The 13,194-nt window shown below is 47.0% G+C and overlaps 1 protein-coding gene across 5 annotated transcripts in view; it reads right to left on the bottom strand.

Annotated features, from left to right (window-relative positions):
- The window catches only part of R3HDM2 (R3H domain containing 2), a 60,719-nt gene that overhangs the window by 35,702 nt on the left and 11,823 nt on the right, over positions 1-13,194 (bottom strand). Inside the window, exons 1-2 of one of the 5 annotated variants that reach the window (XM_037370900.1) lie at positions 2,797-7,536; positions 2,634-2,692 (exon numbers count right to left, since the gene is read on the bottom strand). The exons of 3 other annotated variants lie outside the window; for them this stretch is intronic. The gene's annotated coding sequence lies outside the window, so the exon portion shown is untranslated. Of the gene's footprint in view, positions 1-2,633; positions 7,537-13,194 lie in introns of those variants that run through there. One more of the 5 variants, XM_037370899.1, reaches the window with a different exon arrangement.

Genomic DNA, 13,194 nt, shown 5'->3' with positions numbered 1-13,194 from the left:
GTTTGCAGTGCCTGTTCAGCATCAACAGTGGTGCATTGTCTGTCTCATCACTAAGGCACCTTGATATCAGCTCTCTGCAAGCCAGCTCACTTGCACTTCAAGCCCCTTGGTGCCCTTGCTGGCTCGACCAGCAGCCCAGTACATTCTTTGCCGCTTTACAGCACTTCTGGGTACAAAAATCTCTTAAGCACTTGAACTGGATGGGTAAACTTTGCTTACACCTATTTTGCAGGCATGGAAAAGGAGATGCAGAGAATTCCTGCTACAGTTTAGATGCCCACAGCTCTACATGCCTCCAAGAAGCTGACAGGTTGGACAGACAGGACAACAGTAGGAGAAAGGAACCTATTGCACAAAACCCACTGGAGGGCTTGCAAAGAAGGGGAGTTCAAATGATACTAAAGAAAATGGGTTTAAACAGGTCAGGCTTAAAAGTTCTCTTAGCCTGAAGTTCACAGCAAGAGCAGCCATCTTCAGTCCTCCTGCTCTCCCCTCTGTTGGTCTAAAAGGTTATTGTTTGTTTGACATTAAAACCAAACCAACAGAACAGCAATGCTGTTCTCTTTCCCTTTTATTTTAGGGGCTGCAGAAGCCAAGTGAGAACCCTCTCACCCCTTGCTTACAAAATCTAGGGGAGAAAAAACACCAAACCAGCCAATAGTTAAGAAGCGAAAGGATCACAGAAGCCATCACTATAAACGGTTCTTGAGAAAGAAGGGCTTAAGTTCGGTCCAAACACAGCGCTGGAAATTTTTGTGGACAGTTCCTCTGAGGGTCCCTAAGCAGAATGGTGGGAGAAAGAAAAGATAAACCCGAGATGAGAACCTCTCCGTCAGAGAGTTCCCTTCTCCATTTCACATCAGTTTTCCCTTCCCCATCACGAGCTATTCCTGTATTCATCCAAAGACCAGGGAACTGCTCTGTGACGTCAAAGCAGTTTCCCAGCAACAATTAATGAGGGCTGTCCACCACAGGGGTTTCCTGAAAAGCTAGCAAGGAATTATCCACCTACTTTCTACAGTGTCAAGATGCAATAGGACAGCATTGAACAGGAACTTTTGTTAACCCTTCCATGGCTCAGAGGAAAACCCTGGCACAGTTCCCACCAACAAACATCTTAATTCTTTCAGAGCCCCCCGAGCAGAATTCCTTCCACCTCAACCCATCTGTAACGAAATAACACATCAGGGAGGAGACACTGGCAGATACAGAGGTAGCAACCAGGCTCAGGAAAAAAGCACATTAAGAACAGCTTTTACCCTCTTGCTGGCACATTTCGCTTGCGCTGTGCTGGTGCCAGTCGAAGCATGAGCACAAACACTAAAAAGCTGGCTGAGGGAGCAAGGTATTCCCCAGTCCAGCTTACCATTCCTGAGCTGACCTGAGCTGGCAAAGCAATTCCTCAAACTTTAATCAGACCCAAAGCATTCCAGCTCCTGGCAAACCTCCCTGAAAGGAAGGCAAAAAGTAGGGCTGCTATCTATATCCCTCTTTCTGTTTTAGAGCTGATGTTCCTGCTTCTCACCATGCTGGCAGAAGACACCGAGCCACTTGACACACTAAGTAGCCAAAGGGGCACACAGCAAATACAAGACACTGTGGCTGTTTTCCAGGTGGGATCCAGAAACTGATTTGACCATTGACCAAGGCAGGGAATGATGATTAAAAGAAAAAAAAAATGCACCAACTTCATCTTTTGGCTGCCAGCTGCAAAAGTTGGACTTGGGCAGTGAAGGGGCAGTCTGAAGTGGGTATGGTATCCCCCTCCCCACTTTCCCACAGCTTTCAGCAAGACGAACTCAGCCTTCACCTGCTGAAGTGCTCACCGTTCACTGCAGCAGCTGTGGCTGCTGTTTACAGAGCCTCAAGACACAGGTGATGCTTCCAGTTTAAATAAGCATTTTAAAGACATGAAGGGGAAGGGAACCAGGTCCAATGCACCTGAATGAAGATCCTGCAGCAACCAGCTAACACCTCAAACCCAAGATTAACAGCTCCTAGCACTAAACCTCAAATGAAGGGAGCATCAGTTCCAGTACCTTGTTTTTAGGCAAGACTGGATGATGAATGTGTGTGAGAAGGAGGTAAAGGCAATCCAAAGTCCCGATTCCATTAAAACCAAACCCAATTCAGTGATAAGTTTAGAATAATTAAAAAATGGGGTTAATATAGCTCTATGGAATGCCAAACTGCATAAGCTAACCTGAAAACATCACATGGCACATAGCCAATTAGCTAGTCAACATTTCTCATCAACTAGCCAGCTTCAAAGAAGTATACCCTTTAATGCATAACCCAACAGAAAAGCAGGGAGTATTTTGTATTTGCAAAATAAACAGAAACTACCCAGGACCAAGCTGCATAAGGACCAAGCTGCATAAACACCAAGCAAAGACACAAGGAGGACCCATGAGACTGTCACGGGGAACTCCTTAATGACATGGAAGAGTACAGTATGCTTATCGGGGATTCCCCTGTCTCCCTTAGGTGCATCCCCGGCATCACAAAAAGAGGAAGGAGAAAGCTCATCTCACACTTTCACGTCTTGAATGAGATCACAGAGCAACATATTCATTTTAGTAGAGCACCATTTTAAATTAACCCCATCAAGCAGCAGAAATCCTGTCACTTACCAGAGAGGAATGATGTCAGGTCCCCATCCCTGAAACACTCGCTCGCATTTATACCTATACTGTATTTTGCATAGTGGGGGTATAGGGAAAGGAAAAGAAAAGTCTCTGGTCAATCTTTCTCAAGCCCAAAATAATTGAAGACTTATTCTAAAAATAAACTCACCGTGGTGGTTTTGCACTCTCAGCAGGTCATCTGTTTCCCGATTTCAATGGAGACTTCATTGCCACAACCAGTTCAAGAGGAATTTTGCCAAGATAATATTGCTTCTTAAAAGGCACCGCCAGCTCTCAACCCTGAATAAAATGCTAGAGATCTTTGCTGCTGCTACAGCAAGCTAATTGCTCTGACAAGCGGCTCTGAAGCAAAGCAGAGCCCAGCTGTTCAGAGGGATGTCATAGAAAGCTCTGCCAATAGCCACATGCACACCCCCCCTCCTGCTCTCATTCAAATACTTCAATGGAACTGCCTCTGCACAGCCCTGAGAAGGCTTTAAAGACACAGCATCCTTCCCCTGCCAGGCACGGCACTGGAGCAACACAAAGTAAATGTAGAAGCAAAGATGAGATACCACAGTAAACAACAGCATCTTCCAGAAGAATTCAAGTGCATGGACTACACTCTGTGGAATGCCCTACAAATGCCAAGGTAGGTCACAGGCAGCCTTGTTTCGCTCCTGTCATTGTTGCTGTCATGTTTCCAAGGGGTCAGTTCGTTTATGATTTCATTTCAATTTGGTTATTTTTTTTCTTGCTCATTTATTAGCGATTAAATACAGAGACAGGAAACAAGAAATGCAAATGGCCTCAGAGAAGTTTTAAACCTCTCAACTGCTTAAATTTTCCCCAGAAGGGTGTTTTCCATCCCAGACCTGGCAACTCTACAGGCACACAGCCTGTGACAAAGTCTCCTCTCCATATCCTAAAGCTTTCTCTGAAGCGCCCAAGGCAGCCTGGCTGAGCTTCATGCACAGGCAGCCTCCGTGATCGATCACAAGCACATCCTGTCCCTCACCAGGCTCAGAAGTTGCTTCTTGTTGGATTACAGAGATCTTCCAACTACAACTCTAAATGCTGGTGAACAGCAGGCAAGCTTCACTCTCCTTCAGCGCCCATGGTTCCTGCTGGGCAGGAGCCCATCCCAGGCAAGGTGCAGCCAGAATTGAAGAGAACACACTCTTGCGGGGCCAGTGCTGACTTCAAACATGATCAGCTCAGTCAGCAGCTGCTCTTGAGGAGGCTCCTTGCTCAGGCTGAGCTCTGGCAGTGCTGGGGCTGGCAGCAGAGCAAGGGGCAGCAGGGCTTACAGAGCAGCTGTCTGCAGACAAAAGCTTTGAAGAGAAAGGAGGTGAAGATGAGAAGGCAGGGTAAACGTTGGCCTCAAGGAGATGGAAAGGCTGAAGGGAGACAGTTGCGAAAAGGTTGAGAAACACAGCTTTGACCGCATCCATTGCGAATAGTGTAGTGCTGTGCTTGTAAAGCCTCTTCAGGACTTGGATTTACCACTTTTGCCAAGTTGATGCAGTTTCTTCTAAATGATCCATTGCTACGCAAAAGAAGCGGTCCAATAAAGGTTTTAAAGCTAGGAGACAGACAACAGAAACCGGAGTACGTTTCAGCTCCATGACAAACTGAGGTTCAAGTTTGTAAAGCAGCCCTGCTCTGCAAAGGACTTAAACGTATGCACGGGCTTCTGTCTTAACCTGCTTCAAAGCCTTCTGAATCAAGAATGTCTTCCCCATGCAGAAAGCAGGTGAATGCTCCTGGCCAGCTGTCCTCCTCTCCCTGCTGAGGCTGCTGTGATCCTGGCAGCAATAAACAGCTCCTTGCTTCTGTCTGCACCAGTACTGATTTGAGGAGGGGGTCCCATGGCTAAAGAACTGGAGAGAAAGGAATGACAGGTAGGGAGTAACAAGATGAATGCCACTTGCAACGCTATGCCAGTGTTTTCAAGTGGAGGGCCACAATTAATTGACCCCCACATTGGCTGAATGCAAAGGCTTCATGGATGTTACGTGAAACTTCCCCATCAGAAGGTGAACTGGATCTGCCTTCCTTGCAAGTTCCTTTTATGCCTCCAATTTCTGGCCACTTCAAGTTCTCCCCTCCCCATTCTGCAGATAACTTTTAAAATGAAGGCCTGCCCAAGGAAACTGCAGCATGATCTCCCAAGCTCTCTGAGAAACAGTCACTACTGTCAGAGCAGAGCAAACATGTAGGATGAGGGCCTTGAGCTGAGCTCATGGGCTCTGCTATGACAGTTTCTCAGTCCACTGCACAGAGACCCCCGAGAGGTGGCAAGTGACTGCGTTCGCAACAGCTCCACAGATTGCTCAGCAAAGTCAGCCTGGGCATTCACGTCCCCCTGGCAGAAAGCAGGGACTCACTCCGAGCACATGCAGCAGCTGAACTCAGCAAAGCTACAAGATTATCTCATAGAGATTAGGTTAACAACTCGGCATAAGGGTTTTTCCATCTATTTTGGGTTTGTTTTTTCCTGGCACCCAGGCAGGCCCCTGGAGTTTCAAACCTGGAGTTGTGCGCCCTGAAGAAGCTCTGGCAGCTACTTTGCAAATGAAGAAGCAACAGAAAGAGACAGAGGAGTTCAGGTCCAGGAGCAGTGCTCCAGCATGCCTTGCCCAGGTCAAGGATCTTTGCTCCACACAGAGAGCACCTTAAAATCTCCACAACACCTAGTGAAACACGCAGAGCTTTATTTTGCTAAGGAGCCTCTGTAGTCTGCTGCATTTCAACTCAGGATCCTTAAGGACAGTTGCTGGTGCCCTCTACTCCAGAGCCCTGCAGTGGCAAGATAAGTACTATAAAAGGAGGGAAGTTTAGATGCTGCTCTTCCCTTTTACCAGATCTTCCCATTTTCAGATGCCTGGCTGGCAGAGCACGTTAAGCAAGCAAGAACATACAATCAGTTTAGGACCCTCTGTCGAAACATCACTGTCAGTTCTTAACACTAACATTATAGCAGAAGGAAAAGATACTCCATAACCTGAGCCTGCAAACCTGGTCTCTAGCACTTAGATGCCTGGCAGGTGGCTCAGCAAGGACAATTTCTAGTGAGAAAACCTTCCAGCCCTAGGACACAAGCACCTGCCCTAAACAGCATAGATGCCACCTCCTGCAGGCTTGTCCAGCTCTTTCAAAAACCACTGCCCATTATCACTATGAGTCGGCAGCATTTCATCTTCAGGGAGCACACATGAGAGGATTTCCTAAGCTGCATCTTTCTCCTTAGATGGGTAGACAGTAAATCCTGGGCAGGGGGAGGAGGAGGAAGAGGAGTGAGTCAGCCCCACCAGCAGCCTGGACAAAGCTCTACAGAGAGGGCTCCTGCCTTTCACACCTGAGAGCCATTCGCTTAGGCATCACGCATGTGTGCACGCACACAATGAAACTAGGTCAGTGAAAGCGGGGCACAGGAAAGATGCAGCAGCTCTAGGTATTGTCTGTGCTCCCAGCCTGCAAGGAAGCTGCCTAGGCCTAACACAGTGGTATCGCAGAGCAAACAAAGAAAAAAAGCGACAAGACACATTTCCTCCTTCCCTGGCAGATGTATCAAATGAGCCTAGGCTCTAATTTGCCCAGCCCAGCTTCTGTTGAGAGAAGACATGTCAATTCCGTAGTGGATATAATCCCATCAGAAGGGGAGAAAAAAAGAAGTCAACACTTGCGACTTCAAACTGGTGGAACGGCACCGGTACAAACAAACCCCCATCACCGGCCCTGGACTGGGCTCCCCCACATGACAGGCACATACCAGGCAGCCTGCAGCAGACATCTACAGTGGCTGGAAAGACGGAAGAGCGTTACCAATAGACTTACATGCATTAATTTATCCACCCAAACCAGAAAACTCGCCTCTCCTCTTAGAAAAGGGGGAGAAATGCAAACACGAATCTGGGACAGACTCCTTGTTGCAGGCATGTCAAACACCAAGGCTCTCACTTCTGCTGGCCTCAGCTACCATAGCATCTCTGGGGATGAGGAAGAGAAAGCAATCCTCAAGCAGCTAGAGAACTCCATCATGGCCTGTTCTTTGGGCTGGAACTGACCTTGCTCACTGCATCCTGCAGCAGGCTGCAAGCTATTGTTAATTACTAAAGTGCACAGGTAGAAACACACTCTCCAGAGAGAATACACGTCCAAGGACATCATGAGCCTGCAGACTGCAGGGGAGATTTTGCTGCCTAATGTGACTCAACTTCAGGGTGCTGCCAGGTATACGCCAAGTATCTGAGCTAAGGAACACTCTTAATAATAACCACCACACATGGCAAGTCAAAAATCTCTCTTCAGTTCTCCAGGCCACAGGCTCGTTTTGTTTTGCAGGAGTGCACATGCAGCAGAAAGACTTCTTTGTGCTTGGCATCAGGAAGCAGGAAGGATGAGAACTGCAGCACCATGCTGCTGGGAGCTACCTACCCTAACACGTCCCCAGAGAAAAAGCCCCATGAACATCCAGAATGAGAGCAGGCACCCATGGAAAAGCTGAAAGCAGGAGACCAGCAGAATCCCCACAGCTGGGGCTGAAGGGAGGATAGTCTGGTCTTACTCATCCTTTTCCATTGGGAACACAAATAGAAAAGAGGGAGAACAGCCAGGATTCCTCATCAAGACCATGACCACCTGAAAGATCTCTCCATGCAAGTCCTACAATTAGCATGTTTTTCTTACCTGGCCCAAGGTCTCCTCAGAAGAGGCCACAGCAAACAGACAAAGGGTAGATTGAAGGAAAAAAATAAAATAGTACCTGCACAGTGAAGACTCCACTTTCAAAAGTCAAGAGTTGTTGAGGTGGATGAAATTCTGAGGAGGGCAGAGAAACCCAGGCCATCAGGAACTTTGAATGGCTTCTACTACCAGAAAAGAGACAATTGGCTTATGCCCAAAGAAGCAGACCCAAGAGTCAAGCCCTGTCCCACCCTGTCCTCAGCTCACCCTGCTGCTGGGAATCAGTGTCACTCCAAGTGTTGCATGACACAAAGTAAAGGCACCTGCTACTCTTACACACCCGGGACCCAAAACCAATGTGAGGACAGGGGGGGAGCTCCCGAAATGAAGAGAAATGATACAAGAATGCTTTAAGAAGCTTACTTGGCCTAAAAGAGAAGAATTTGGAAATTAGATTGTAAGGAGAATTAGTACTTCACTTCGGAGCCTAGTAGAAAAAAAAAGCACACTGCCCTAGATTTGTGTTTCGTTGGACTAAAGCATTTAGCTTAGCAGTAATCACAGCTGCACTTTCACAGCGCGCTCAAAGCCACAGTGCTCATAGCAGCTGCACCTGCTGCACTTCAGCATTTAAAAACATCCACTGCCCAGTCCCTTGCTCAACTGTTCCTGGGACCACCTCACCCCCTAAATTCTATCCCCCTTCAGCTCTCCCCCCACTCTGTGCCAAGGACATAAAGACACAGTAATCCTCATGTCCCGAATGAGTCAGCACACAGGAAAGCACACACTTGCTCCATGCCAGCAAGACATCCCAGCGTGAGCTGAGCATGGCACCGGGTGAATTTTCGACTTGCAGACATTTCTGGACCACCTCTGCAAGGGGAGGCAGGCAGAGCTGCTGTCCCTGCTCTCCCTGGCACCTCCCCGAGCAGGAAAGCCAGGCGGCAGCTCTTCCCTCCGGCCAGTTTCCCTCCTCCTGGCGGCTGGAGGGACAGCAGTCTCCCCAGCTCCATCAGGAAGCAAGTCCAGAAGCAGCAGGGATGCAGAGCAGCTAAATCCATCATCTCAGAGGGACAAAACAAAGGCAAAAGAATACAGGAGAGCCAGAAGAAGACGGGAGGGAAAAAAAAAAAAAAAAAAAGACAGAGATGGCAGGAGAAAATATAAATACTGAGACGCTCTTAAGGAAGAAAGGGGAAGGGGCAAATGAAGTTCAGTGAATAGCTGGAAAAACCTTTCTGAGATGAAACATCTTGCCCACCCATTCCTTTTAAAGGATGTGCTGCCATCTCTGATGGATAACGGTGCCTGCACTGGACGTGGCAGGGAGGAACAGAGAAGGGTTTTAAATTTAAAAGAAATGACAATTTTATACTAACTAGAAATTAAACACCACCACCCCCAAGGAGCTTTGAGTCAACCTCAGCCATGCCCACAGCCTCTGACGTTGTCTTCTCCTCTGCATGTGCATGCACACACACATGCACGGAGGTTTCTTCCTCCCAGGCTGAAGTCAGTCTCCAGGCAGTAAAAAAGAAATTTTCTTTTCTTTTTTAAAAAGGGACCTTCCATTCAAATGTGGCTCAGCTGAGGATGTGTTATCATGGCAACCATCCACTCCCTGTCTGCCCCAGCAAGGAGAACATTAAACACAGATTTGAACGATCCTGCACTGGCACAGGCTGTGACCAAGCCCCATCGTCCCCTCCATCCCCTCTCCAAGCCCAGGCTGGCGTGATTTGTCATGAACCAAAACTGTCAATGGCTCAAGACAGACACGTGGGCAGTAATGAGCAGTGGAAAAAACGTAGCACACTCCATTCAGCTCCAAACACCGATAAATAATTCAGGAAGAGAAATGCCGCAATACAGAGCACAGCACAGTTTAAAAATAGAACATGCGCCGATGCCAGAGAAATGGAGGGGAAGCAGAGAAAAGCAGCGAGAGGTGGCATGAACTAAAGCATGTGTGTCAACAAACTGGGCAGCTTGTGGATGCTGTAGCAGCCTAGCTCTACATATTAAGCCCAGCAGATGTTTATTTGCTTACCCTTTAAACTGGAAATCCAAAACAATTATCATTATTAATATGGCAACAGCAACCAGGGCTACCCCTTCTGGATCAGCGCCCTGCAGCAAGGCATATACCCGAAAAAAGAGAAACAGCCTCCACGCTGAAGAGCTTGCAGGAAGTACGTGGGTGGGAGTACGTACAGCGAGCGTGTCCTGCCCACCCTCCTGGCAAGTGCGGCAGCGACTGCAGCAGCACGGGCACCAGCTGCCTGGTGCCCAGGGTCAGGTATAGTCCGTCACCTGCCTGTCCTGCTCAGGTGGGGAGCACACGTGAAGCCCAGATAATGGAAGCTGAGCTTCAAGAACCTCCTTGGTACGATCCGTTTTCTATTGCGGGGCTGAAGGTGAAGCAAGCACTGACTATTTCTAATGGGAAAGTTAAAAGCCTTTTTCTCTATTCAACTGTTCTCTTCTAAATCCAGCTACCTTATGTCCAAACACTTCCACTCATCATTCATAACATCAGTTGCTGGCCAACTGTCCTGACATTTACATCCCACAAAATATGTAATATACAAAAATATATAAATACACTATATAAAGATCACCACCGCCCCGTTAGGCAACAAGCACAAAGAGCTCCAAAACCTGTTATTGCCCCTCCTGCACTAATAACTGCATGTTAAAAAACCCCAAGACAAACAAACTTTGTGCTAACCTAAAATATTCAATTGCCTGAACAAGCCTGCAACACAGGCATCACCTGTATTTTCATGGTGGGAATTAGGACACAGCAAAGTCATGTAAGTAAAGTTAGAAAGGTCATTATCAGATCCAAGAGTTCCTCCTTGTGTAGGCTGCAGAGCCCAACACATTTCACATTTACTATTAATTACGAAGAAGCCCTGGTCATGGATACAGGCCCTTTATCCCAGTTTGCCATTGGACTGCTCTAACGAAAAAGATGGTCTCTCCAGGTTTTGCAGAACCTGTGAAAAATACTTTGACAGATGGCTGCCTTTTTCCCTCCTCGCAGCTTCAAAAAATAACACCAGAAAGACACCAATCCCTCCCTGCTTCCTTGTGAAGAACAATATCAGTTTCCCAAGTACTTGTAAGACAGGAAACTGCTGCTAATAAGAAAATATAAAGTATATTTTTAATAAGAAAAAAATACTGTCATGTACAGTTAATTCAAAACTCAGTATCTCTGTACACAGAAGAAGCTTTCCATAAATATTTTGAGGCCTCCCCCCAAATATAAAAAAAACTATTGAAGATGTGAGGGAATAAACACAAAAAAAAAAAAAAGAAAAAAAAGCTGCTGAGAGGAAGCTCAATAGACAGACCTGCTGCCTGTTTGTAAGGAACCTCAGTTTTAAAGAGGAAACCAGACAAGCGGTTCCTTTGGTTTCAGCAAAGATCTCCCAAAATGTATTCTGCCCTAAATTTGAGCAAAGGTGAACAAAACTGTGTTAGCCTTAATCACTGGAGCACTGTAAGGTAACATCAGTCTGCTTCTCTGAAGGGCAATTTTAATGGAAAACTTGCCTAAAACAGAGCACATTGCCTTGCTGTGTTTTCACATGGTCCTGTTACCTTACTTGGCTACTAACGTACTTTTAACTACACGACCACATTTAACGTGCAATGTGAACTGCTGCTCAGAAGATGCTGACAAGAGACTTTAAAGGGAGAGAATAAGAAACACAAACTTGTGCTACAGCTGAAAAGCCCATGCTTCCATCGACCAGTTTCTCCATCAGCAGCCCCCCCTCCCCCCCAAGGGAGGGAGCCGAGTGGAAGAACGAACACCGGGCACCCTGTGAAGCCTCCTGCCTACCCCAGCTGCAGGCAGCCAGCAAGAGCCAGCATCGCTGCACAACACGCACCTGCATTTACAAAGCAAACCCCAAACTGCCACATTAGGTCCGATTTTAGGATTTTTCCCTACCTTGCCTCAAACTTGAGGCTGTCACGGTCCTATTTACATGTTCCACAGGCAGGGGTCACACACTGGCTGGTGTCAGCCTGCTACCAGACACCGTGGATTAAACAGAACTTGCCCGCCTGGCACCGAGTGGCCGTGAGTTATCCGCAGAGTGGGTGATGCTGTCTTACAGCCAGCTGCTATTTCTGGAAAACATGTAATGTTACAGTACTAGAAGAAAATGTAATGAAAGTAGTCCAACCACCATCTTGGGACCTAGTAATTTCATATACATTATCAGAATTGCAGTTCAGAAAAGAAAAATCTCCCAACACCCTCAGAATTTCTGATTTCAAAGTTTTGTTTGTTGAACATATTGAAAAGCTCATAATGGGCACCTGAAGCCAATCCCATGTACAATGGACTTTCAATGTTAAAAAGCCATTTATGTCTCAGCCCCTGATTAAAGTATTGCTTGCTTGAGGTCACAGCAGGTAGCAACTTCTCCTCCCACCTCCACTCCTGCACCCTCAATGGAAAATTTTCCTGGATTACTTTTAGCTACTGATACTGCTCAAGGGTTTCTCTCTGCAATAGCTACCCACACTATTCCTGAACAAGTTGTTACAAAGCTGCTTCCTCTCTCTCTCAAAAAAAAAAAAAAAAAAAAAAAAATCACTCTGCATTTTACTAGTCTATTGGATACAAACTAAAATTATCACAGAGAACAAGCTTAAGAAACAGCCTGTGGCTTGGGGAGGCAGAGGGTATGGCAGTGCTATAGGTTTCAGTTCCAGGAAGTTTTTAACTCCAGGCACATGCCATGCCGGTATCAAAGGTTCCTCAGCCAAGGTTGAATTGATCAGCTTGATCAGGACACGTTGTTAGCAGGATACTTGGGGGGTGGGGTGGGTATAAAATAAAATAAATAAATCAAGGCTTATACAATCATGCTGACGTAATTCATCTGCACCTCTTGTCTAACTAACATTTCCACTCAGCAGCCACTGTGGGGGTACTCTCACAGAACCGCTGAAACCTCAAAAGAAAGCCTTCTGTTAAGTGACCAGATAAAAGAGAACCTGTTAATGCTCCCGCTAGTGGCAGGAGAGAATCTCGAGATCAATCCTTAGCACAAAACCCATCCAAGACATTGATCGTTAAGAAGCTAGGCTCACCAGTGCTGCTGCTCACTTAAAGAGTTCATTTATTCATATAATTATGTTGGTACAACCCTCAGTTGTTACAGGCCAGCGGTTTCATTATCTAAGGGGCTTGTTCCCATAAGCAGCAGCTCTATCAGATGAAGCGCAGTTTTTCCAATACAGACACAGCATCAGGCAGGAGGGCAGAGCTGCTTTCGCTGTACCAGCACAGCAAAGCCATGCTGCTTCGGCTGCTGAAGCCCCACAGATACATCACGTGTGAAAGCTGACAATTTTGCCAGTACCACTTTCCCAGTTTCAGGGAGCTATGTGCTGGCAAGTCCACGTCTGAAATGCACACAGCACGGAGGGTTTTACGTACATCCAGCCAGCGCCAACGAGGCGGGCTCCTTCTGCAAACCCCAGGTCCCTGTTTAAATGAAGCCAAAGAATAGCACTCCCAGCCTTGGTTCGAAACTGATGTGGGGGAGACATGGGGATGGGCAGCCCCCTGGCTTGTGGGCTACTGTAATTTTAAAGTGAGAAAGCAGTTTTGAGGTTGGACTAAATGCACCCACTTACGGAAGCAGAACACAAGCACCTCCTCCCTGCATTCCCCCGGTGTTCTGGATCTTCATTTTTTTTTCTGTCCATGCGCTCCCCTTTCCCTCCCAAGGTCAAATCACAGTAGTAAGAGTGGGCTAAAAGCACCTGTTCGTTTTGCTTTGGACATGGGGAAACAGGCAGGACAGGATCCTATTTCCCAATAGACCGTATGCCTAAAGCC

This window comes from Falco rusticolus, chromosome 19 (genome assembly GCF_015220075.1).
Source record: "Falco rusticolus isolate bFalRus1 chromosome 19, bFalRus1.pri, whole genome shotgun sequence".
In the NCBI taxonomy this organism is placed as follows: domain Eukaryota; kingdom Metazoa; phylum Chordata; class Aves; order Falconiformes; family Falconidae; genus Falco; species Falco rusticolus.
The sequence above is the reverse complement of the archived record's forward strand: the minus strand, read 5'-3'. Positions and strand labels throughout refer to the sequence as shown.